We start from the raw sequence: 27,452 nt of genomic DNA on the forward strand, positions 1-27,452 counted from the left end.
AGATGTGGCATTTCCAGGGGATTCACATAGGAAGGATGGAGCTCATGGAAGAAGCCTATTAGTGTGGAAGATGTTCCAGAATCTACCCCTCCTCCCCAAGCAGAATTCCCCTTGTGTCTCATTGGCCAAAGCTGCATCACAGGCCAGGACTAAGCCCGCCACTGACAAGAATAGGGGATTGCAGAGATTGGCTCAGGCTAATCAACACCCACCCTTGGCTGTCACCTTCCAAAACACACGGGAAGGTGGGTGCCTAAGCAAGAGCAGGGTTCTGGGGAGAACCTAGAGCTGCACTGGGAGGTAGAACTTTCTGCGATGGTGGAAACACTCTGTGTCCGCGCCGTACAACACGGAATGGATGCCTGCCATTTGGGGCTTGGCAGGTCTAGAGGGTGTAAGTGAGTGTGCAGGTGGGCACGTGCGTGTGTCTGTCTGTTGGTTAGGTAGCCAAGGGTCTGCTGCAGAGTTAATGAGCTTTCCTGGGAATACTCAGATTCTCTTTCCTCCCAAACGGAAAAAGAGGCTGATTGCAGGTCATAAACTGGTGGGTAAAGGTGGAAGATGAGGAGCTCCCAGCAGCTCCCAGTCTAACGGTAAGTGAGGACCCCAGAATCTAGGAGGAGAAGCCCCCACGGAGCAGCACTGGCTGTCCCCCCACCCACCACCCGCCACCAGGACACCCTGGACAGAGGGCAAGCAGAGATCTCCAGACCCGGCCTCCTCACTTGCCTTCTCTCTCCACCCCCACCCTCTCTGTTCTCCCTTCCGCCACCCCTACCCGAGTTCCCGCCCTCCTGCCCCTGCTCCCTTCCTTTCTGGCCTCTCTGCCTCTTCTTTCCTCTCCCTCACTTCCTGCTCCCGTTCTTACCCTTACTCTTTCTCCTTTGTGTCTCATCATCCCACCAGATTTTATTTTATTTATTTATTTTTTTAGAGATTTTATTTATTTATTCATGAGAAACAGAGAGAGAGAGAGAGAGGCCGAGACACAGGCAGAGGGAGAAGCAGGCTCCATGCAGGGAGCCCGACGTGGGACTCGATCCCTGGTCTCCAGGATCCCACTCTGGGCCGCTGAGCCACCAGGGCTGCCCCATCCCACCAGATTTTAAACTCGTCAAACACTTTCTCCAAGCCCCTTGTCTTTCTTGGGTTTGCCAAAGCCTGCCCCACCTCCCATCTCCTCTGCCAGGCTCCCTGTTCCTAATTCATCCATACTTTTCCTAGCATGTGATGCTCACTTGCAAGCAGAGCCTCCTGGGGACACAGTTCCTGGACCCCAAGTGATAAACCTGACCCTGGCAATGCCTGGGCCTCAGAGCAGGACCATGGCAGGGTTGGAGGAGCAACTTGGAAAAGAAAAGAGGCTTCCCGGAGCCCCTCAAATCACAAAGTGCAATAGGAAGTGGGGACAGCTTGGCATGTGCTCGGGCAGGGATCCAGGTGCTAGAGGTCACCCATCTCTCTGCATGGCCTGGGATTCTGGGCAGCACATGGAGGTGTGGGGGATGAGGTAGGGCCTTAAATCCGGGCCTGGGAGTCAAGATAGCCGTGCGTCTTCCTAAGGAGGGTGGAAGCAGCTTGAATCTCTCCTCTGTGGCCCCTGCCCCTGGTGCCCTGAAGCTCTTTCAGCAGATGCTACACAGCATGAGCACAAGGCCTCAGAGCCCAGCTGGCCCATCAGGCCCATCGTCCATCTCCTTCCGTGGCTGGAGCACCCAGGCCAGACTATGTGGGCCGGGACCTGGAGACCCCCTCCCTGTTTCCAGCAGGCTGGCCTGGGGCTGGGGTACCACAGGTTCCCCTTGCCCTGAATGGCTGCTGTTCCTGACTGAGACTGCTACTGTCTGAGGGCTGCCCATGTTTCTAAAAACCTGGGAATCCTGTTCAGGCCTAAGCAGCTCTCTGGAAGGAGGGATGACTCCATCAGAATTCTTTCCAGTTTCTGGTCTTTGCCATATTTTTAAGGGCAAAATGCCATCACCCAGATCCTTTCAAAAGGCCCAAATGGCTTTGAGACGGGACAGAGAGGGGCTTCTGCTCTCCAGGAAAATCCTCCATCCCAAGTCATAAACAGCCTGGGTAGCCCTACCCCAGAGCGCCCGCGCCCTAAATGCTGGCTTTGTTCAGGGAAGGGGCCTGGGAGAGGTAGCAAGTCTGAGCACAGTGACTGCTTTCCCTCCTGGGGTCTGTGCGGGTGGGGAGGGCCAGTGCCCTGTGCCGAGTGGCGCAGCCCACCCAGGTGGCGGTGGATGGAGCTGTGACCTGCCTGGGCCCTGAGTGCAGAGACGAGGGGGTGGGGAGCATGGCCCGGCTACAGGGCTTTCTCATAAACCCTCCTCTTGGGCTACCGGGCTGACCACCTCTCGAAGCAAACATGCCCAAATTCCTGGGGCCCTGCCTCCCTCCTACCCCTCCCTCCATACCTCCTGAACCTTCTGTTGCAGTACTGACCCTCTAGCCTCATACCAGGACCCCACACCTTCCTTATCTCTTTGCCCCTGTTCACAATGCCTCCTCTTCATCTGCCTACCTGGTCCTGGGCTTCTATCAAGGTCTAAGTCAAAAGCTGCCCCTTCCTTGAAGCCCTCCCAGATTTCTACTGAGAGTCGAACAACTTCCCCTCCATCTCTGAACACAAGTCTGTCAAGTATATTAGAAAGAAACTTAGTCTGCCTTATTTTAGTGTTCACTGTACATGGCTGTTGTCCTACCTACATATCCCTGGGTCTATCCCTCCTTCCTGTACCCCGCCCAGGGCCAAGCACAATGTCCCATTTGAACTGGGTCCTCAGCCCCTTCGTGGAAGACTGACTCTTTTTCAAGACTGCATCAGTGTGATACTAATAGCTAGAGTTTACTGAGCACTTACTAGGTGCCTGGCCGAAGTCGAAGTATTTTATGAGCATTAGCTCATGTACCCTTATAACAGCCCTACGAAGTAGGTGATGAAATTATCCCATTGTGCAGGTGAGGATGCTAAGGCACAGAGACGTTGCGTAACCTGCTCAGAGCCACACAGCCAAGATGTCTGGGTCCAGGATCTGTGCCCTTTCACCTCGTGCTTCCCCTCTCAATGTGGTTGAGGACATGGGTCTGACGGGTGGCTTTGGATCAGGGCTGCACCTTCTCTATCTGGGTGGCTTCGATGAGGTGGAAACTCCTGTGGGAAACAGGGCAACGACAGTACCTATATTGCAATGTTGTTACAAGAGTTCAGTGAAAGAACATGCGCAAAAGGCTTTGCGTGGCACTTGTCATATGGAGCATGCTGGGCAAAGTGCATTGTGCTTATTACTATCCATGCCACCATCACTTAGCTTAAAGGATCCTGGCCATCTGCTCATAGGCCACCCAGGCATTGAGAACCAGCCCAGAGAAGCCCTTGGTGAAGGACTCACACAGGATGACCCCAAGTATAAGGATCAGCCCAGGCCGGCCTGTGTGGCATGGGGTGGAGGGGGGCGGGGAGTTGGTCAGGGCCAGCACTGCCACCTGGTATTTCCCAGTCTTGCCACCCAGCACCCCAGAAACCGGCCACCCTCGTTTCCACAGAGCTATAAGGGCAAAATTCCAAACATCAAAAAACCAACGGACCAACCAATCCGCAAACCCAGAACACTCTGGGAATGATAGGATTGAGGTTAGAGGCCCAGAGTGATATGATTCCTTTGTATCTTTTATGAAAGCAGCCGGCCACACTGTCTCCAGGCCATCGTTTCTCTAGGGCTTCTTTGCAGACGGAGGATCTATTGTTTCAAAAGATGTATGTGTGTGGACAATAATTCCAATATCTGGAGGTAATAAGCAAGAGCAAATAGGGTTGTAATGTTTGGTGTGGCTTGGCCGGGGAGGGGGGGTTGTTTCCAGAACATCCTTTAAGGATGCTGTTATGTCCCCTCGCCCCCATTAAAACACATTGGAGGTAAATAATGCTATTTTAGACGCAATTGTTGTCCTTGCCTGTGGAGCACCTGTTCCCTTGTCTTCTGGGCAAATGTCCTTTCTCCCCACTCCCAAGTCCTGGGGTCATGGTGTTCTGATTCCAGGCCTGGCTCCCAGGTGGGTCCTGTGACCCAACTCTGGCTTTTTTAGAGCATCAGATGCCTTGGGCCACAAAGAGTGGCTCAGAAGTTAAACTATGAGCCCCCTTTCTGGGATTAGAATAGTTGGGGTCAAGTAGGCCTCAGCTGCTGGTGGCCTCATGAAAAGGCATGAGACTGGAAGCAACACCGACAGCCAGCTGAGAAACAGGAGAGTGTGGCCTGATGAAACCAAACTTCTGGGTGCAGGCCCACTTCGAGGAAGATTTTCCACTCGGCAGGGGTCAGGATGGGCTCTGGGGTGAGACTGCCTGGGCCAAATCTTGGCTCTACCGCCTGCCAGGAGAGAGACCTTGGTCCACTCTCCGCCTCGTACTCCTCATCTGTCAATGGGGAAAAGAACACGTAGCTCGAGGTTGTGGTGAGGACCAGGGAGTCCTGCACGGAGCAAACACAAGCTGTAAATACATGTTGGTTCATCAGCATTGAGCTGGTTTCTGAAAGAGTCCTCACTGCCTCATGGTGCCAGGGTGGGAATGTGTCCTTTTCTTTTTTTTTTTTTTTAAGATTTTATTTATTTATTCATGAGAAACAGAGGGAGAGGCAGAGACACAGGCAGAGAGAGAAGCAGGCTCCATGTGGGGAACCCGATGTGGGACTCGATCCCAGGACCCCGGGATCACGACCTGAGCCATAGGCAGATGCTCAACCACTGAGCCACCCAGGTGCCCCATGGGGACTTTTCCTGAAGCTGGCATGGAGGAAGGCTGGTCAATGCCCTGCCATGGCAGACATGCCCATTGGGCTGGATTCTACGGGTATCAGGCCCCTTTCTGCTCGACCACAGCCCCTCAGTTCCCTTTACCCAGAGTGTGAGCCAGTTTTGACCAAGCAGCGTGTCCCGAGGACTGGAACCAACTGCCCTGGGCATTCGGGGACCTGGTGAGCCTAGTGTGCCCACTGACCAGGCCATACCCCTTTTCTTCCCAGACTCATTGTCACTTGGAAGACAGGCCACGGACCCGCTGCCCTGGCCGTCCCTGCAGTACCTTGTACAACCAACATCTGCCTTGCTCAGCCCGTGGCAGCCTCATCCCCAGCTATGGTTCTGTCCATGTAAATGAGGCTTGCTCCAAACAGCTGGATCTTCTGGAACTTGCAAAAACCTGACATCTGCCTACGAAAGGAAATCCCCGGTGGGGCCCAAACCAAGAGCATGACACAGAAAAAGGAGTCGGGGAAGAGTGCAATTCAGGTTCAATGGAAGTTAGAGCTGTGAATGGTGACAGTAGTATTTCAATTGCACTAATTTCTCACCCAAGAGACTTCAATTGCAAGGAGGACCACAGAGCCCGTGGCCTGGGCTGACATCCTGGCAGGAGCAGGATGGAGAGTGGGATCCCACTCTGAGCAGCGGAGGGTGGGGGTGTCTGGGGATCTGAGAAGACAGTGGGGTTGCTCCTGAAGCTCCTGGTGGGTCTGGGCAGGCGTCCCCTGGGCTATGCACGGAGCTTCAGGCCGTCCATCTGCTTGTACGTGCGGGGACCCTCGCTGGGCGGCCTGTGGGGAGAGTCTGGGGAGGAGATGGGAGGAGACAGGTCTCCTTTGGGAGGGGAAGCTTGTGAGGAGTGCCTTCAAGGAAGGGAAGGATGTCATCAGGAAAAGGCAGCGAGGACATGGGAGCAGAAGGAAAGGCTGGAGAGAGGGAAACAGCAGTTAGTTGGAAGATCCAAACCTGCCTGTCATCCTTGCTGCCCACCTGGGCCCGGCTCACCAGCCCCAGTCACCTCTCCCCCTCCTTTTGTCCGGCCACATTTTAGGTTTCTGCTGCTGGCCAGCCAGGGTTCTTTTTTTAAAAAAAATATTTTTATTTATTTATTCATGACAGAGAGAGAGAGTGAGGCAGAGACACAGGCAGAGGGAGAAGCAGGCTCCATGCAGGGAGCCCAACGCAGGACTCGATCCCCGGTCTCCAGGATCACACCCCAGGCTGAAGGCAGCGCTAAACCGCTAAGCCACCGGGGCTGCCCCAGCCAGGGTTCTTATTGATCTTTTCTCTAGATGTCAGTGTCTGCTCTGAGCCCCTGGAGCCTGTCCGCGCAGCTCAGAGGGTTTGCTCCAGCCCCGTCTGGCCTGCTCACCTTGCACTACCCTCTCACCACCCGCAGGCTCATCTCCAGCTGCCCACATCTGGCCTGGTTCTGCTGGAAACTCCGTCCCCAAGGAAGCAGGGGGACTAGGTTGCTCCAGAGCCAGCCAGCAAATTCCTGAAGTGTTAACAGGTTGGTTTTCATTAAAGACTTGAAAGCTCTGGACAGCCAAGCACGTCTCTTTGGGGTAATGATATTTGCAGGCCCCAAGGCCTGACTTCCGGCTCCTGGGAACAGTAAGCTCTCTGCCTCCCAAAGTCTATCAGTTTGGGTCCTAGAATCCTCGAAGCCCTTTCTACCCTTCTAGAAAACTCCAGAGCCTGGGCTCTTATATTAGCCAACTGTTATACATTAGACAACCAGCCAAGAGGGACTAGGGGGGACTGTAGGCCCCAGAAAATGCAGCCCAGCCTCAGGCCTGAGTCTCCAGCATGGCCAGCATCTCCCTCTGCCTTCTGCCCTTGGGGCTCCCCCTACCCCCGAGTACAGTTCCTGCCCTCTCACCTCACAAGGCTGCTGAGCAGGTGACTTGATGAGATTATGTAACCGTCAAGTGTTGGGTGCTGCTTCCCCAGTTCTTTGCGGGAGTTTGTGCTTCTTCGGTCTCAGGCTTTTATCTTTGTACAGAATTCCATTCAGGCCACCCCCTCAGCACCTCCCACCACGTAATTTAAAGGGAGGATCAGCAGGAATCATCATGGTTCTGACATTTGTGATGCCACGGAAGAGCCCCAGTTCCCCTCATGTGAACCCACGTGGGGCAGGCCTACTGCTCCCTTGCCCCAAGTGCCCCTTTCATGCCCCATGGGTGACAGCAACCAGGAGAGCCCACGTTTCTCAAGGAGAACCAGGTCAAAGGGATTGGCTTTTGCACATTTTCCCCTCCTGCATCCTCCTGCCCATCCCCTCCGACACTGGTGAGGAAGTTCTCAGATGAGGCATCAAGAGGCCTATTTTGGGATGCTGGTGGTAGGGGGTCCCACCTCCCGCCCTGAGCAGTGAGTCTGTGCAGTGAGGGGCACTGGAGCTGGCCTGTGGCACTGGCTGCAGCTTCCAAGTAGATATGCAGGCGGGCCAATTTGAGGATGAGCATGCAACACTCACCTTTGCAGCCTCTGCCCCTGGGTTGTGGCCGGGGGACTGAGGTCGCAGGAGTGCTCTGTGACTGCTAGTGTCCACTCCCTTCAGACTAAGACTCCTCTGTGGTGCTGAGTGGGGGGGTCTGGCAAATGCAGTCAAGTCCAGGCAGACCACTAGGGCAAGAAGGAGTGGGCAGGTATGGGAAGTGAAGGAATCTGTTTGCTCAGTAGATCAGCGTTCATGCATTCAAAAAATATTCTCTGCACCATGTGCCAGGCCCTGGGGATGGAATGGGGAGCCTGACTGTGCTGGTTCCACTCCCCCTTCCTGGTAGGAGAGTAGACGGGAGGACCAGCAATTGCCATACAGAACTACATACATGCGCCATGGGAGCCCATGACAGGGGCACTGCTATGGGTTGAATCATGTCCCCCTAAAGAAGACCTGTTGAAACCCTAACACCTGGGACCTGTGAATGTGCCTCTATTTGGGAATAGGGTCTTTGCAGATGTGATCAAGTCGAGGTCATAAGGGTGGGTCCTAATCCATCATGACTGTGTCCTTCTAAGAAGAGAAGAGACAGACACAGAGACACCCAGAGAGGATACCATGTGGTAAGGGATGACACCAGAAGCTAAGAGAAAGGCACGGCACACATTCTCTCCAGAGCCTTCGGAGAGAGAGTGGCCCTGCTGACACCTCGAGGCTGGACTCCAAGTCTCCAAAACAGAGAATACTTTCCTGTTCTTTAGAGCTACTAGGTTGATGGTACCTGGTTACAGTGGCTCTAAGAAATGAATACAGGCAGGTCACCTTTCTGGAGATAGCAATTTGGAAGTCTTTCACCTGGGAAGAATAATGGAAGCTGAGGACGTGGCTTCCAGAGAGCATTTGCGTGGAGAGAAAGGAAAAAGTGGCCGTGGACAGAGCCCCTAGAAGCATCCAACTATAAGGAGCCATTGGAGGAAAGAAATCTGTAGAGAAGAAGGGAGGCAGTGAGCAGAGAGGGAGGAGGGAAACCACAGGAGAGGTTGCACGGAAGTCACACAAAGAGTACATGACAAGGTGGACACGGCAGCAGTGTCAAATGCCAAGTAAGATGAGAAAAGAAATATATTCACCCAATTTATTGACAAGGAGGTCATTGATTATCTTGGCAAAAGCCATTTCATTACGAGAGGTAGGGGCAAGCCCAGATAGCCATGGCCAGGGAGGTTGTGAGTGCTGTGTGCATGGACAACTCTTTCCAGAAATTAGGCTACAGAGGAAAGGAGAGAGTGCATTAGATGAGAGTGAGGAAGGAGGAATAGAGGAAGGTTGGTTGGTTGGTTGGTTTCTTGTCTTCGAGATGGGAATTATGTGACCGTGTTACATCCCCAACAGCATGTGGAGCAGAGACGGAGAACAAGACAGATGGATGACAATGGTGCCAGTCCTTGAGAAGGACCCAGAGCCCACAGAGTGGGTCACCCCAGGAGGAGGAAGAGGGGGAAAAATGGAGGAGGTGGCTCCTGCAGTAAGGGTCCATGGCCCAGCATCGGGGACAGGGTGAAGGAGCACAACTGTAACAGAAGAGGCCCGGTGCCAGCATCCTCCAGACCCTCCTCCTCCTCACCGCCTTGGCCTGCTAAATGTCTGCATGTCCCTCCAAGGTCTGCTCAAGCATCACATCTCCGGGAAAGCCACCCAAGCCTTCCAAGAGGGACTCAGCACCGGCAATGTACACCCTCCCCGCACTCCACATTTCCTCCCAGCACTTTTCTAGAAACCGTGAACTACAGAGAGTTGAGAAATTACTCTCTCTGACTCATGGGATTCTGACATCATCTATCGATGCAAAGTCCCTGTGGCAGGCGAGGTAATGATCCTGTGAATATGTCGCCTGAAAATGTTGGGGCAGAGTTTATAGATGAGATTAAGGTAATAATCTTGAGATAAAGGGATGCCTGAGTGGCTCAGTGGTTGAGTGTCTGTCTGCCTTTGGCTCAGCGCATGATCCCAGGGTACTGGGATCGAGTCCCGCATCGGGCTCCCTGCAGGGAGTCTGCTTCTCCCTTGGCCTGTGTCTCTGCCTCTCTCTCTCCATGTCTTTCATGAATAAATAAATAAAATCTTAAAAAAAGAGAATCTTGAGATAGATTATTCTGGATCATCTGGATGGGGCCAATGCAATCACAAGGGTCCATGTTAGGGCAGCGGTTTAGCGCCGCCTTCAGCCCAGGGAATGATCCTGGAGACCTGGGATCTAGTCCCACGTCGGGCTCCCTGCATGGAGCCTGCTTCTCCCTCTGCCTGTGTCTCTGCCTCTCTCCCTCTCTCTCTCTCTCTCTCTCTCCCCGTCTCTCATGAATAAATAAATAAAATCTTAAAAAAAAAAGTCCATGTTAGAAGGAGGCAGGAGGGCCAGAGTCAAAAAAAGCAATGTGATAGTGGAAGCAGAGTGAGGGAGGGAGATCCAGAGATGCCATGCTGCTGGCCTCAAAGAGGAGGTAGCCGTGAGCCAGGGAACGCAAGCAGCCCCCAGAAGGAAAGGCAAAGGCAAAGGCAAAGAAACAGGTTTTTCCCTAGGGTTTCCAGAAGGAACCAATGCTACTGACACCATGACTTCAGCCCCATGAGGCTGATTTTGGCCTCTGATAATAAATGTATACTGTTATAAGCCACTAGGTTTGTAGAAGTTTGTTACCAGCAGTAAGAAATGAATACAACCTTCGTTTTGTTTCAGTTTTAGCTTCCACCCACCAAAATGAACACAGTTCCCAGCCTCCACATTAGCCTCCACCCCAGCATAGGTGCTACGTGTCATACGTGTGTGTCTTGGGGAACGTACAGTGTTCCTTCATGTGTATATGTTTTATTTTATTTATTTCTTTATGTTTTAAATTTTCATAAATGTTATTGTGCTTTAGCTCTCACACTTCCTTACATTTTTTTTTGTCAATTCTGCATTTTTACAAGCCTATCCCTATGGCTCTGTGCACACGCAGGGTGTCACACTTGCCTGTTATACAGGTTCCAGAGGACACATTGATAACAATCAACTTAGCACACCAAGATTTCTGCAGTTGCTCTGTTGCCACCAGCTTTCCTGGAGTGAATGTCCTCTTATATCTTCTTTATGGATGTGTGAGAGTGTTTCTGGATTGTATACCCATTGGTGTGATCACTGGCCCATGAGAACGGCACAAAATTTATTCACTAAGTGTGGCCAGATGGCTCTTCAGATTAGATGCTCCCACCTAGGTAAGTGGCTCCTGCTCCTCTGCTTCTGAACCATTTTTGATATTCTCTGACTTTCTACTTTTTGCCAGGATTATGGGTGTCATAGTTGTTTGAGGGCCATGAGCTTGCATGTCCCTTCACAAACTTTGTAGCCATTGATATTATTCTTCCGTGAACAGCTTGTTTATTTCCTTTCCTAATTTATTAATTGGCATTGGGTTGTGTGTTAATTTGTACATTTGCAAGAGTTTCTTTTGTGTCATTCTATATCCATAGCCCATTTTAGCCATTGAAAAATATTACCTCCCAGATTATCATTGTTCAACTTATACATTATGTTCTTTTTTTATTATGTTCTTTATTGAACAAAAATTGTCAATTTTGACATAGACAAATCATCTCTTTTCTTTTTTAAGTTTCTGTGTTTGGTGCCTTGCATAAGAAATCATTTGCCATCCCCAGATGAAAGATATGCTTCTAGTATGTCTTCTCTAAATTTGCTTTTTTTGTTTTGTTTTTGGATTTTTATTTTTAAGTAATCTATACACCCAGCTTGGGATTTGAACTCACCATCCCAAGATCAACCGTTGTTTGATCGACCAACTGTGACAGGCAGGTGCCCCTAGAAGTTTTTAGATCGACCTTTTGCATCCAATTGGTGTTTACCTTTGCTATAAAGTTTTACAATCTGATCCACGAATGTTTTATTAATATTTTACTCGGTTCATCTCTAGATGATTCATAAATTCATCACTATTGTAAATAGGAGTTTATTTTCTACTTAGTTTCTAATTGATTATTGATACTTAAAGGGAATGCTAATGAATATTGTAGGTTGATCTTATATCCAGCCATCCTGAAGAACTATTTATTTTAGTTCTATTAGTTTGCCTGCTGAATATTACCTTTTATTTGAAGATAATTAGAGTTTAATGCTTTCTATTACAATTTTCATATTATAATTTTTATTTCTTTTCTTCATTTGATTGCCTTGGCTGGGCCTTCCAATGTTATATTGGAGTAATACTAGTCACGGTGGGCATCCCTGCCTTCTATCCTCACAGAAGAGGAATATATCTGAACTCAAAAAAAATTTTTTTTTTGTCGAGTATATTTGCTGTAGCATGTAAGTAGAGAAACTTTCTAAAGTTAAGTAGGTCCCCTTCTATTTTAGCCTCTAAGGATGTTTATCCTAAAAAGATGATGAACTTTTCAAATACTCTGTGTGCATCTGTTGAGACCTCCTGTGATTTTTCTCCCTTAGTTTATTAATGTAGTAAAATATATGGATAGATTCCCTGATCCTGGAGCATCCTTACATTCCTGAGATAAAACATTCTTAGTCATGATGTGCTATTTTAAAATAATTTGCTAATGGTTTTTAAAAAATTATTTACTTATCTGAGAGAGAGAGACTATGCATGCATGTGGGGCCTGTGTGCAGGGGGTCAGAGGGAGAAAGAGAGAATCCCCAACTGACTCTGTGCGAAGCGTGGAGCCCAATGTGGGGCTCGATCCCACGACCCTGAGATCATGACCTGAGCCAAATCAAGAGTTGGACGCTCAACCGACTAAGCCATCCGGGCGCCCCATTTGCTGTTTCATGAAGAATTACCACGATGTCAATAAGTGGAACTGTCTGAAATTCTCTTCCTGTCCTGTCCTTACCAAGTTTTGCAAGCAATGCAATAGGGGCCTCTCTCTTTCTGTTAGGATTTCTGTGAGCCTGGGCTCTTACGCTGCCGAGGCCTGGGGAGTTGGCTGAGATAATCTCACCATGTGTTTTCCTCAAATCAAGGTTTTCCCCAGAGAATACTGGTGACATATGTGCCTATAGAGACTGACCCTGACCACCCCCTTCCCCAACCTTATGGGGGTCTAAGGATTCCACAGTGAAGATGTACTGGGCAGACCCACCAGCACTTTGTACTTGTGTGACCAATGACACTTGCTCTAGATCAAGCTGTGCCAGGGTCAGACTGGCCATGATGCAGTAGGTCAGTCTGGCACTGGGGTTAAAGGTCAGTCTGTGGGCAGTAAGTAACTAGTTCACTGCAGTTAGGGGCAGCCCTTGAGGGCTGGGGTCAGTGTTCAAGGATGGTTCATGCTCACAGCTAGTCTTCTGGTAGGGTAACTGGGATTAGGTTTGAGGTCAGCCTGTGATGAGTTTGGAGCCATTTTGTGCCTGGTTTTAAGCATCTTTGTGTGGTCAGGCTTGGCATCAGTCCTGGCGAGGGTTAGGAGTCAGTGTATGGCTGGAGCCATGGGCCAGAGACTGGCTCCCATGGGCCTGAGGCTGGCCTGGGCTCCATGAGCAGCCCTTGCTCCCCTCTGCACTGCAGGGAACCCCAGGTCTTATCACTGCTGCTGAACGAACAGCCTCTGCTCTGGGCATCTGTACAGCATATGCTCTGGCCAGATCCTCCTTAGCAGCCTGGACCATGGCAAACCTTGGCCTCGCCCCCTCCCAGGGGCTCCCCTCAGCTCTGGGGATGGCCAGTCACTCTGCTTCCAACACAGCCAGGTGGCTCTCCTGTGAGATGGCACTGTCCTGGTCCCCTGGAGCCCTCAGAGAAGCTGGAGGCCAACCTAGAAAGAGAGGAACAGGCCGTGGGGGAAAATGGGGCTGCCTCAGGCAAGCCCGAAACTGCAGGGACAGGCTACCCAGTTATACTGCTGTGTGGAGGAAAGAGTCCTGGGTTCAAGCCCTGCCTCACCCACTATGAAGGGAGAAATCTTGGGTAAGTCATCCCTTTCTCCAAACTTCGGTTTTTCTGTTTGCAAAGTGGGAATTAGAATATCTGACGAAATGAGACAGAATGTAGAAATTTATAGTTAAAACTATAGTGTGCAGGGCACCTGGATGGCTCAGTCTGTCAGGCATCTGCCTTCAGCTCCGGTCAGGATCTCAGGGTCCTGGGATCGAGCCCCATGTCTGACTCCTTGCTCAGTGGGGAGTCTGCCTCCCTCTCTCCCTCTACCCCTTCCCCCTGTTTGTGTGTGCTCTCTATCTCTCTGTCTCTTAAATAAATATATAGAATATATTTTTAAAGATTTTATTTATTTGAGTAGTACATGCTCAGTAAAATGGCAGTTTTCTTCAGTGTTAGTATTTAAGCCTAAAGATCCCAGGAGAAGTGTCTGTGGGACCCAAGTGTCTGTGGCACTGAATTCATGCCCAAATCCTCTGTCCTGAAACTAGAAGGGCAGCCATCCACTGTTGACAAAGCCCTGCCACGCACGAGATTTCATCTGATCCTCATGGCCCCTCTGTGTTGGAAGGTATGTTAGTCAGGCCAAGTTAGACATGCTGAGGTAACAAATAATCCCCTAACCTCTGTGACTTTTCACAGCAAACACTTTCCTCCCCCTCACCTCAGGTCAGGTGACTCTGTTTTGTGTCGTGCCTTAAAGCCACCAGGTCTCCTGTATCCTATAGCTATACCCTCTTTGTGTCCTCAGAAGAAGGAAATGGGCCTTCTGGAACACATGAATATCTGTAAGGCCAGGACTGGAATAACTTACATCCCTTGTCCCTACTTTCCATTGGGAAGAACTCCGTTACAGGGCCCTGGATCTGACTGCAAGGGAGCTGTGAATCTAGGAAGAAGAAATGGTAGGGTGGACACATAGCATTGTCTCAGCCACACAAGGCATTATCAGACCCATCTTACAGACAAGAATACTGAGACTTAAAGATCACGTGAATTTCCCAAAATCACATGACTCAGAGGACCACTGACTCCCATTTTAGGACTCGTGCCATGAGGCCGCCAGCCTCAGTGTGGAGTGTTCTCGATGGCTTCTTTGTCCTTGCATCTCCAGCAACATCCTCCATGGGGCTCAATCTCACGACACTGAGCTCATGACCTGAGCCGAAATCAAGAGTTGGATGCTCAACCGACTGAGCCACCCAGGTGCCCCCCCATGACGACCTTTAAAAAGTGAGATCTATTTAAGACTGAAGATCCCGGGAGACAAACTGAAGCTCAGAGTGGGGTCCTAGTTTCCCACTTGCCTGTAAGTGGCTGAGCCAAGACTTCTCTGGGGCCTCTCTGACTCCCAAGCCTGCTCCCATCATCTGTGTTGTACTGAAACTCGGCCAGGCTGGGAATCGAACATCTGACCCCTAGGCCTTATGTGACCCACCAGGCAACACCTTTGTGTCACCTTAGACTTGCCTAGCATTGCCATCTGGAGAATATGCAGACCCTGCCAGGCCTTCTTCCCAGGGGGGAGTCCAGGAGCAAACCAGTAGCAGAATCTATTAAAAAGGTCAAAATGTTGCATGAATGGAAGAGCTTTTGAATGCCCTACAAACTCTGCTTTTCTCCATTTTTCCTTCCTGACTTCCTCACTCCTCCTCAGTAGTAGAGTTAGGACAAAAGTCATGATTATTTGAGGGGCATAATCAGGGTCTGTCCCTCGGAAATGCCTCTCCTCCCAGCCTCCTGGGGTTTTTCCAGTTTGAGGGCTGTTCCCAGGGACCCCCAAGTAGACTGCCTCCATTTCCTTCTTCAGTGCTGGAAATAGCCCCTTTCTTCCTATTTGGATGGTCATGCTTAGTTGGGCTCTTAAATACGATCTTTGTTTGCAGTGCATTTTCAACCCCTCGCAGGTTCTATTTTTACTTCTCCAGCCAGAGGAGCTCTGGGAAGGCGATTCCAGCACAAAGAGCCCTAATTAATTTCCCCTGCCTTTAAATATTTTTTCAAAGTATGTGTTTAAAAAGGACATTAAAAAAAAAATTTCCATGACTCTGGAGGCAGATTCCAACATACTTCTCACCACTTTCCACTTGGAAAGCAACCTCCCTTGCCAGCGGTGGCCTGGCGTGCGTGCTCTGTTCCGCAGCTGGTAGTGCTCTTTCTCCTCCCCACTGAGCGGACAGACCGCCTTCTCCATCCATCTTTCAAGCCACAAGCCGCCTTCGGTTCCAGAGTCTGGGGGCCCAGGGAGGAGATGGTCCTGGCTAAGGGCCGGGCAGAGGTAGACGGGGGGCCTCTGAGGGCCAGAATCATGGAAGCGCAGGACTGGGTCTTTGGAAAAACCATCAGGGAGATTCTTTTGCCCTGAATCCCCATTCCCAGAAGGGCCAAGGAGCCAAACCATACATGTGGGACGGTGATTTATTATCGATCTGGCCATCCCATGCTTTGAAATGACACTCCTCACACTGGCCCATGTGCTCACAAGGCCATGGAGAGTCTGAGCGCATGATCCTAGGATGACAGAGAAGCTTCTGGGATCTAGAACATGGGCTTGGAGGGAGGCCGGTTTAAGCTTGGGGGGAGATTCTGGTGTTCAAGCTTCTCACTGAAAAGTTGTTTTGAAAGAGCAGAGGCTTTTTGAAAACACACGAGAAAGACCTCCCATTTCCAGCGCTCAGTTGCCAGGGTTGGGTTCCAGCTTCTGGGGATGAATCCTCAATCTCGGCAGGGAAGTCAGGCCTCGCAGACAGAGAGGCATCTCAAGTATTCGAGAACCCTGGGTATGAAATCTCACCTTTAGTGCTTCTCACTCTGGGATCTTAGGTACCATCTCTGGCAAAGTGCAAGTCCTCTTGAGTCAGCCTATGGAAAGTGCAAGTGACCGTGACCTAGGGACAGGCTCTTCTTCTCCCCTGTCCCTCCATTCTCTGTCCTCTTCTGCACCCCCTCTGCCTCTCCTCTCTCCAGGCCCCTTTCCCCTCCCTCTGTCTCGTCCCCCCCACCCCCTTTCCTGCTCCCTCCCAATTTCCTTGACTCCTCTCTCCTGCCTAGGGGCTCTCCTCTCCTCCTCCCAGGAGGCAGCCTCTAGACCCCATCCTCCCTGCGGTCTTGCTGTGAGAGTCCGACTCATCTGAGCATGCACTTCAGCTGCAGCTGGAGAAACACACTCCGGGATGGTCTCCACCCTAGGACTTCCCAGGGGCTCCCTCATAACACCATGATGACCTTTCCTTCTCCTTTCAGACAGAGCCAGGGGAGGCAGGAATTGGGGGCTGGCCAGAGGGAAAAACAGGTCTTCTCTTCATGACTGTAAACACTGAGAAGTCAAGGGGCCCTCAAAGACATGAGTGAGCCAGACGGGCTTGGTCCCTCAGACCCTGGGTCTCCAGACCCTTAGTTCAGCGCCCTGGAATGACCTCCAGTCTAGCATGATGAGCTTGGGCTGGGCCTATGTTCTCTGGTCACTTATTCCAGACAGCACGCCCCAGCTGTCCAGCTCCAGGCCCAAACCTGCATAGACAGGAACAAAGGTAGAGTATGCAGGGCTCGGGGAGCCCCTCACACTTGGGGATGTAGGGTCTTGGAAATGCAGAGCCTCCTCACATTTGAGGACGTAGCCCCTCCCACTTGAGGATGCAGAGCATGCAGGGTCTCGGGGAGCCTCTCACACCTGGGGAAACCCTCACACTCATAGATGCACATAGCTGGGCATCGTACATGTGTGCATGGAGGCTGTGCTGTGTGGTGGTGCCCCGTGCCACCCCCCACCCCGCAGGACAGAAATATCCTACAGAGGACTCCTTGGGAGACACCCAGTCCCAGTAGCCTGCAGAAAATGTGACCAGGACAGACAAGCGTCAAGGAGATCTGACTTCAGAAAGGTGTGCAGACACACAGAAGCGACATCCATAAGCATGTGTGATTGGAGTCTCAAAAGAAGAAAAATCAGGAAACGGGGCAAACGCCTTATTAGAAAAGACAATGGCCAAGAATTTTCCAAAACTGTTAGGTAGGTTAATTCTACATTGTTAATTCTTGGTAATTCTATTCTATTTCACTTTTGTCCAGATTTATTGAGATAGGATTGACATACGACACTGTATAAGTGTAAGGTGTACACTGTGTTGGTTTGACACACTTACATGTTGCAAAATGGTTACACTGCAGCGTTAGCTAACACCAGCGTCACGTCACATATGACCATTGCTTTTCTATGATGAGAACCTTCAAGATCCACTTTCAAGTATATAATGTAGGATTCTCATCACCAGGCTGTACATTCCATCCCCAGGACTTATCCATCTTATAACTGGAAGTTTGTACCCTTTGACCAACATCTTCCCTGTGCCCTCATCCTCAAGCTCCTGGTAACTACCATTCTAAATTCTAGGGTGTGTTTCTATAAGTTCAGCTTTTATGAATGGATAAAGAAGATGTGGTCTATGTATACAATGGAATATTCCTCAGCCATTAGAAACGACAAATACCCACCATTTGCTTTGATGTGGATGGAACTGGAGGGTATTATGCTGAATGAAATAAGTCAGTTGGAGAAGGACAAACATTATATGGTCTCATTCATTTGGGGAATATAAAAAATAGTGAAAGGGAATAAAGGGGAAAGGAGAAAAAATGAGTGGGAAATATCAGAAAGGGAGACAGAACATGAAAGACTCCTAACTCTGGGAAACGAACTAGGGGGTGGTGGAAGGGGAGGTGGGCGGGGGGTTGGGATGACTGGGTGACGGGCACTGAGGGGGGCACTTGACGGGATGAACACTGGGTGTTATTCTATATGTTGGCAAATTGAACATCAATAAAAAATAAATTTATAAAAAAAAAGTTCAGCTTTTTTGCATTTCACAAATAAGTGATATCTTACAGTATTTGTCTTTCTCTGTCTTTGAACTCAGCATAATGCTGTCAAATTTCATCTATGTTGTTGTAAACAACAGGATATCCTTTCTCATGTCTGGAGAATATTCCAGTGTGTGTGTGTGTGTGTGTGTGTGTGTGTGTGTGTACATCACATCTTTATCTATCATCCGTTGATGGACAGTTTCCTTATCTTGCTGTCATTAATATGAATAATATTAATTCTATTTTAAACCTGAAAGACCTAAGCATTCTGGTTTTAGAAGTTCTTAACTACTCTGCGTATGGCCCGTATAAATGCAGTGTGAATATTTATCTTTTCATCATCAATATTGACAATTTGTGCCCTCTCCTTTTGTTCTTGATTTGTCTTTCTACAGGCTTCTCAATTTCATTAGTCTTTCAAACAACTAACTTTTGGCTTTGTTGATTTTCTTTTAGTATTTATGTTCTATTTCATGAACATCTGCTCTTATATCTACTGTTTCCTTCTGACTATTTTCTTTTTTCTTTCCCTACTATTTTCTCTAGGTATAATTCGCGATTTTTCTAACTTCTTGAGTTGAATACTTACATAACGGATTTTCAGCCTTCTTTTCATATGTGCATAAGGTTATACATTTCTCTCTAATCACAATCTCTCCAATCACACATGTTTATGGATGTAGCTTCAGCTGTATCTTTAGGTGAATATTAGATAAATTGATTGGAGCCCTTCTTCTTTTCTGATATATGCATTTTAAGGCTATGAATTTTCCTCTGAGCATGGCTTTAGCTTCATACATTTTGATATGTCATATCGCCATATCATTCAGTTCTAATTTCTCCTGTGTGTTTTCCATCTGTATGAGCATGGTTAATTTTCAGATATCTGGGAATTTTCAAGCTATTTTTGTCTTCCTGATTTTTAGATTGAGTACACTATGGTCAACGGACATATTTTGAATCATTCCTACCATTTGAAATTTGTTGAGATTTGCTTTATGGGTTAGCACGTGGTCAAAGCCGATAAATGTTTTGTGCATGCTTGAAATGAATCTGTTTTCCACGGATGCTAAGTGCAGGTTTTGTGTATGCAAATTAGGGAATTTTGTCAACTGCGTCATCCTGATTTCTATCCTTATAGATTTTTGTTGCTTATTGCATCAATTACTGAAAAAGATATATTAGAGTCTCTCCTTATATTTGTGATTGTGCCTGTTTCCCATTAGCCCTGTTTATTTTTACCTCATATTTATTTTTATAAATATTAATCAGTTATTTTAAAGTTAGTGTCTGTCAACCCTAACATGTAGGTGCTTGTGGGTTTGTTTTCCCTGTTTTTCTTGTCTGTTTTTTTCTCTTGGTCCTAAAGTGGTACACTTAATCTTTCTGATTGAATGGGCTTATATGAAACTGTGTGGGCTCTGGATGGTGTCATCTTCCTCTGTAAGGGATTCACCCTATCCTCCAACAGCTAGGAAAGGGGCTGCCTGTCTGCCTCAATTAAGTCAAGGACTGAATGGACCTGAGGCCTGGTTTCAGGCTTTGTTAAGACTTGGTCTTCCTCTAGATGGTCTTTCCTTCCCAGTTATAGCCCTCCAGTGGTCCCAGCTGAGAACCTATGGTCATTCTTGGGTCCTTTACCCTTGGCAAATCCTAAATTTTGCTTGACTTCTTGCCCTGCATAGCTAAGAATTGGCAAATACCTCAAGGAGAAAGATATCACTGCCAAGTTCACTCCTCTGTGTCTCTACCGTCTCTTGGATCTTGACTTCTTGAGATCTTGGAAGCCCAGAACTGTGCTTTGTATTTCCCTGCTCTGTGAGACAACTAAAATCTCTGCAGGCTTCTATACCTCCTCCTTGATGACCAGAGGACTTCAGCCTCTCACCCTACACCAAATGTCCCAAGGGGAAAAGTCAGGACCAGATGTCCTTATCTTTCAAAGAGTTTTTTTTTCCTCCAAAATCTTGGCCCCTTGAATTGTGGCTACCTTGGGAGTCTTAAAACTCTACCAAGAAATTTAAATAAACACTTTATCCAGCTTTTTTAGTCGGTCTCAATGAAAACCTCCATTTGACACAAGCTTCTGCATCATAGCCTAGAGTGATATCTTGCTATCCTTTAAAATCTTGCTTTAATGATTTTTGAGTCCATCAAAACTATTTCCCCCAATCCATTTTTGTTATTTTGTGAAGTCACATGCGAATAAAGCATATATACTTTCATACACTTTTCACTGAGTCACCTTAGGCTGATCTCCCCAATTGTATTCTAATAAATGAACTTTACAACTTTCTTGCATGTGTAGTTTATAAACTGACATCTTAAGCATTATCATCTTTGAACTTCACCTTAATCCAGTAGAGTACACAGAGATACAATTTCCCATTTTGAAAATCATGATACCTTAGCTCATAAAATTCATTTAGTGGAGAAGTTAAGGAGCATTCTTGAATGAATGCTACTAATAAAGTGGAAGAATTCTAGCAAAAATTTAGTTATTTCCAATCCAAGTCCAGCCACCATTCATGCTCCTTTTTAAATTGTGGGCTCCCTGAAGCCAGAACCTTCTTCTGTATGTTCCATCAGGCTCACCAAGGGTCGGAGTACACAACAGATGCTCTAGGGATGCTTGCTGAATTGATTTATATTGTGTTGCAGCAGCTGATGAGGAAGGGAGGCTCCCAGCCTGACCCTGGCTCTAACTATTGCATCAGATTTTTATTTAAAAGGAACTGAGAATAATAAATTAATTTCTGGTGCCAAAAGAAACCCACAGGAATTTATGAGAACTACAACAAATTCACTAAAATTCCTACTCAGTATTTGTTTTCTCTGTCTTATATTTAGGCACATCTGGTGATAACTAAATCAGATAAATCCGCCCCTTCTCAGACAGGCAGCTTAACCCAGCAAAAAACCCCAGTAACCATCCCCCCCTCCACAGCTCTCCCTCCCTCCTGCAAATAAAGCAAGCTGACATCATTTAACCATTAAATGGGTCCTGTTATGGTTGAAAATGACAGGCATATAAATTGAAGCCGTTTCTGAAATAAGTCATTCAGAAGTCCAGGGGTGGAGAGAATACAACCTTTATTTTCAACATAGATTCTGAAGCATTTTGAAAAGGGAAGAAGAACTGTCTATGAAACCTTCCCGAACCAGTCAGGAAAGACTACAGATATGTTGAAGCAGATTACCAGTTAGCTTGTCAAAATTTGGAAAAAAATTGTGTCCCCTCAGTCTGGGTCATGGAATTCAAGTAGGCTTGATGAGTTACCAAGTTGAGACAAACACAATTCTCGACAGAGGCTTTGACAGGGTTTGGGGAAAATATTCTTCATTTGTTAAAAAGTAGAAATGCAATTTCTGTTGTTTGCTCATTCAATGAAAATTTCTAAACTCCTGTCTCAAATTCAGCCTGATTCACATCTGTCCCGAGCACAAAACCGCAATCCATGAAGGAGGTCAAAATTGTCAACATTGTTTAGAAAATGGGCTGCCAGGCAGACTCAAGCTTGGCTTGCTGGATTTTTAAAATTGTTTTAATCAACTTTATTGAGGCTCTATTTATACATATGTGCATTCATGCTCACATGTGTATATGCATATATACAGTAAAAGGAACCTATTTAAACTACGTAGTACAAAGAATTTGAACAAATGTATACATTCACGTAAACACCATCAAAGTCAAAATGAAATACTTTCCTCACCCCCTCCCCCAAAGTGTGCTTGTGCCCTGTCCCGGTCCATCAGAGTGATTGACAACCAGCCCTAGGCAACCACTGATCAGCTTTTTGTCACTGTAGCAAAAGATTTGTTTCTGGAGTTTCTAGCATTTCAAATGAATGGAATTCTTAGTATGTGTTCTTTTATAACTGGCTGCTTTCACACAGCATAATTATTTTGGTATCCATCCATGTGGTTGTATGTTTCAATAGTCATTCCTTTTTATTGCAGATTAATAGTCCATATGCGTGAACCACAATTTATTTATCCACTCACTACTTTATGGACATTTTGGTTATTTTTAGTTTGGGGCTTTTATTAAGCTGCTAGTAAACATTTATGGGTGAGTCTTTCATGGACTGGGGTCTTCATGATTCTTAAGAAGTGCCTACAAGTAGGATTGCTGGATCATGTGCTAGATGCATGCTCAACTTTATAAAAACTGCCAAAATTTTCTAACGAGGCTATACCATTTTACACTAACACCACTATTCCCCAAGCTCTACATCTTTCCAATTCCTGAAATTGTCAGGTTTTTAGTACTAACCACTCTGGGGGCTGTGTAGTTGTAGCCCACGGTGGTTTTTAATTTTCCTGTCCCTGATGACAAATGATGTCAGGCATCTTTTCACATGCTTTTTGGCCACTCATTTACATTTTCTTTTGTAAAGTGTCTCTCCCAATCCACTGAACATTTTTAGGTCGATTTTCTGTTGTTATTGGGTTATGGCAGTTCTTCCTATATTCAGGATAGAAGTCCTTTGTCAGATAGATGATATGTCAAGTGAATATTTTCTTCCAGCCTGTGGCTTGTCTTTTAATTTATTAAAGATGTTTTTCAAAGAGCAGAAATTTTTAGTTTTGGTAGAGACTGTTCTGAACTGAATTCTCGTTCCCCTAAAATTCACAGTTTGAAGCCCTCACCCCCAAATGAAGCCCCATGCCCCCCCACCCCATATTTGGAGATGAGGCTCTTCATCTGATAGAACTGGCATTTTAGAAAAAGAGAAAGAGACACCAGGGCAAATAAAAGGCCATGTGAAGATAAGGCAGCCCTCTGCAAGCCAAGGAGAGTCATCACTAGAAACCAACCTACCAGCACCTTGATGTTGGGCTTCTAGCCTCCAGAATCCTGAGGAAATCCAATTCTGTTCCTTCAGCGCCCCCAACCTGTGGAGGAAGCCCTTGCCGACCAATACACAGACCAAGGGCTCCATTTTTTTCTTTCATGGTTTTTACTTTTTAATTCCTAGCTAAGAAATGCTTGCCTACCCCAAAGTTGCAAATTTTTTCTCCTATTTTTTTCCTGTAAGTCTTATAATTTTACCTTTAGGTCTATTACCTATTTGGGCTCATTTCTATGCGTGGTGTTCAGGAGGGATGGATGTTCATTTATCACCTCCACCCCATACAGACATGGAGCTACTCCAGCACCATGTGTTAAAAAACTGTCCTTTCCTTTATTGAAATATGTCAGAAATCAATGGAGCATGTATCTGAGTTATCTTCACTCTTTACTCTGTTCCACTGTGACTAGTTTAGTGCCAGCACCACAACTCTCTTGGGCTTTATAATAAGCACTGAACTCGGGTAATATGAGTCTTTCAATGTTTTTTTTTTTTTTTTTCATCTAGCTTGTCTTTCATATATTCCATATACATTGCATATTCCATATGCCTTCCATACTTTCCATGTACATTCCAGAATATGTTTGTCAATTTTTTAAAAAGAAGTGGAGGCCTGTTGGGATTTCATTGGGATTGCTTTGAATCTATTGGTCAATATGGAGTGGATTAATATTTTAACAGTATTCCAATCCACGAACAGAATATAGTTCTCTGTTTATTTGGGTCCTCTTTGATTTCTCTCAGCGATGATTTATAGAGTACGGGCCTTGCCTATATTTTGTCAAAGTTATCCCCCAAATATTTCCTATTACTGGATGACACCATGAATGTTCTTTTGTTAAGTTTCGCTTTCTAGCTGTTGTTGCTAGAAAAAAGTAGTTGATTTTTGCATATTGGCCTTGCATCCCCTCATCTTGCCAAAGTCGCTCAGTAGTTCTAGTAGCCTTTCTTAAGAAGATTCCTTAGGATTTTCTGTGTACACAATCAGATCATCTATGAATGAAGACATTTTTGCTCCTTCCTTTCCAATTCAGGAGACCTTTGTTTCTCTCTCTTGAATTAATGCACTAGGTAGGTTCTCTAGGACAATGTTGAACAGAAGTGGTAAAAGCACCCATTTGTCTTATTTCTCACATTATTAGGAAAGCACACAGACCTTTATCATTAACTGATCCTCTTCATCAAAATAGAAAGTTCTTTCTATTGAGAAGTTTTATCACAAATTACTGTTGAATTTCCTCAAATACCTCCTCTGCATCTATTGAGATGGTCATACAATTTTTATTCTTCATTCTACTACAGTGGTGAATTACATTGATTTTTAATGTTAAAATATTACAGTTAATGATTGTCTTCCTGAGATAAACTCTATTTTTGCCTTTGTATTATCCCTTAAGATATCACTAGTACTATTTTGTAAGGATTTATTTAAGGATTAATAATCTATTTTTGTAAGTTGTATTTTGTTTATATTTTGTAAGGGATTTTAAGTATATGTTCATGAAGAATACTGGTCTAGAGTTGTTTTTTTTAAATAATGTCTTTAGGTAGTTCCAGTATCAGGATATGATGATCTCATAAAGAGTGGACCGTGTTCTCTCCTCCTTTTTCTAAAAGAATTCATTTAAAATTGGTATTATCTCTTTCTTAAATGTTTGCTGGAATTCACTGGTGAAGCCATCTCGATCTGGAATGTTTTGTTTGGTCTTGGAAGGAAGCTTTTAAATTATTAATCCAATTTTAAAATGAACTATGTGTTGTGCTTAAGTTTCCAACTTCAGTTTCAATTTCAACGTTACTCAGATTTTAGCAAAAACTATATGCAGAAGCAGAACTAAGAGACCCTCAAGTGACTTAATTAAACACCATACATTCAAGCAATTATTTTTTTTTAAAAGCTAAATGGCAAAAGCAAACTTAAAAGGTGTAATGGAAAAATCCAAAAAAAAAAAAAAAAAAAAAGGTGTAATGGGATAGACAACCTGAATCCCTGAATCAATCTTTTTCTCTCCCTAAATCAAGATCAGGTGTCCTTTGATCTCTGACATTCCAGGGTTTCTTGGAGAAATACAGACAGCCAAACCCAGGGTTGCCCAATGGAAAGTGGCTTGATGATGGTGTGACCAACTGGCATCTTGTTCTCTGGCTCTCCCTGGTCAGAAGATACAGTATTCATCATCAGTATGCTTCCATAGTTAACGTCTTGGTGAGCATAACTCTATTTACTGCTTTTTGCTCTATGTGTGCTTATCAGTTTAGGGGGAAGTAGCCAAACATTTTATTTGTTTATGTTCTTTACATGGTGCCAGCCATATTAGTCAAAGCAGGCCATCATAGGTAATACAAATCGCTCTAAGTATGAGAGGTATCACTCACAAAGTTTGAGACACATTCAAAGCACACATCAGTCTATGATGGGTTTCTTCTTCTTCTTTTTTAAAATATTTTATTTATTTATTTATTTGTGAGAGATACAGAAGAGAGGCAGAGACATAGGCAGAGGGAGAAGCAGGCTTACAACAGGGAGCCCAATGTTGTACTCGATCCCAGGACCTTGGGATCACACCTGAGCCAAAGGCAGACGCTCAACCACTGAGCCACCTAGGTACCTCCCTTTTTCTTTCTTCTTGAGTAAGTTGTGTTTTAAGCAATTGGTCATTTCATCCAATTTGTTGATTTTATTGGCATGAAGTTGTTCATCACATTCCCTTACTATTCTGTTATTTACTGTCTCTAGATTCTGTGGCTAGCTTCTTTCATTCATTACATTAGTAATTTCTCTCTCTCTCTCTCTCTCTCTCATCTCTATCTCTATCTCTATCTCTATCTCTATCTCTTTTATTCTCTAAGAATCTTGCCATAAGTTTTTCAATTTATTGGCCTTTTCCGAAGCCTGCTTTTGATTTTGTTGAAGTCCTTAATTATTTGTCCATTTTCTATTTCTACTCCTTATTCTTTCTTTCTTAATCATTTACTTTGGGTGTCATTTGTTCTTCTTTTCCTAGTCTTTTTTTCCCCAGAATGAACCTAGAAATATTGATAAAATACCTTTCTAAAATAAACATTTAGAGGCAAAAAATTTTCATCAAGTAGTATCCCACAAATTTTATGTTGAGTTTTCATAATCACTTACTAAGATATCTTTGTAAATATCCCTTGTGATTTAATTTTTGAATCAAGGGCTTTTGAATCAAGAAGTGTGTAGTTTGGGGGACCTGGGTGGCTCATTTGATTGAGTGTCTGACTCTTGATTTTGACCCAGGTCATGATCTCAGGGTTGTGAGGTGGATCCCCACAGAAGCCCCCCCCCCCCCCCCCCCGCAATCAGCTGGGAGTGCGCTTTCCCTCTCCTTTTCCCTCTACTCCTCCCCATGCTCTCTCTCCCTCTCTCTCTCTCAAATAAATAAATAAATCTTAAAAAAAAAAAGAAATGGATTGTTTAATTTCTACATATCTGGGGGTCTTAGATATCTTTCTGTTACTGATTTTTGGCTTAATTCCATTTTGTTGAAATTAAACAGACTTTGTTTTTAGTCCTCCAGATATACTGAGATTTATTCTATGGCATTCTCGTGCATGCTCCTTGTGCACTTTAAAAAATTGTGCGTGCTGTCATTAAGTGGATGCTCAATAAATGTCAATTAGGTCAAATTGGCTCAAAGTGTTGATCAGGTGTTTTTTATGTTTACTGATTTATTTTTATTTTTGTTCTATCAGTAATTGAGAGGAAAGTATTGAAACCTCCAACAATAAGTATGGGTCCACCTATTTATCTTTGAAGTTCCATAAATTTGGTTTCATTAACTTTGAAATTATCTTAGTAAAAGTATGTGCATTTAGGATTTTGTATTTCTCGATGAGTAGTGCTTTATTATAATTAAATATTCATTTTTATCTCTGATCATATCTCTTTTCTCAATACCACGTTTTCTTTCCCTTTTTAAGTTGCAGATTTTTATTAATCAATGTAAACCCCAACACAATACACCAACATGATTTCATGCATTTAGAGGGGAAATATTTCCTGGACAAGTGGACAATTGTGCAGATGGCTTCTGGAAGACCTTCTTTCTAAGCAGCATTCTAGTGAAACATTTCACTTACAAGTCTGGACCTTCCATCTTCACTTTGCCATAGTCTACACTCATTGAATGGAACTTGTATTGCTCATGGGGATCCCATTTGTTCCAAGGTTCTGGGTTATTCTTCCTATCCTAAATGACATTGGGATTGAACAATGCCAAGTGTAAGACATACAATGATGCTCCAGTACCTCCTGCCCTAATAAATATGAAGAGGAGGATCAAGCTCGGGTGTGTTTTGGCCTGACCCAGGATCTGGTGTAACATAACTGTGGCAGAGGCCTCTGATCCACAAGGAGAAAAGATCAAATCTGCAAGGCCTGGCACTAAGTGGTCCTACACCAAGATGAACAGGTGTCCAAAGCCATCCAGCTATTTTTTCTGATAATAATACAGTCCCACATGTCTTCTTATTTTTGTCATGGTGTATCTGATTCCATCCTTTTAC

General features: G+C 45.8%; 1 pseudogene; it reads right to left on the minus strand.

Moving 5' to 3' along the window:
• Positions 1-5,539: 5,539 nt before the first annotated feature.
• LOC140622600 (cytochrome c oxidase subunit NDUFA4 pseudogene) lies at positions 5,540-27,271 on the minus strand (annotated as a pseudogene).
• Between the last annotated feature and the right edge of the window lie 181 nt (positions 27,272-27,452).

Source organism: Canis lupus, chromosome 32 (assembly GCF_048164855.1).
Source record: "Canis lupus baileyi chromosome 32, mCanLup2.hap1, whole genome shotgun sequence".
Taxonomy (NCBI): Eukaryota; Metazoa; Chordata; class Mammalia; order Carnivora; family Canidae; genus Canis; species Canis lupus.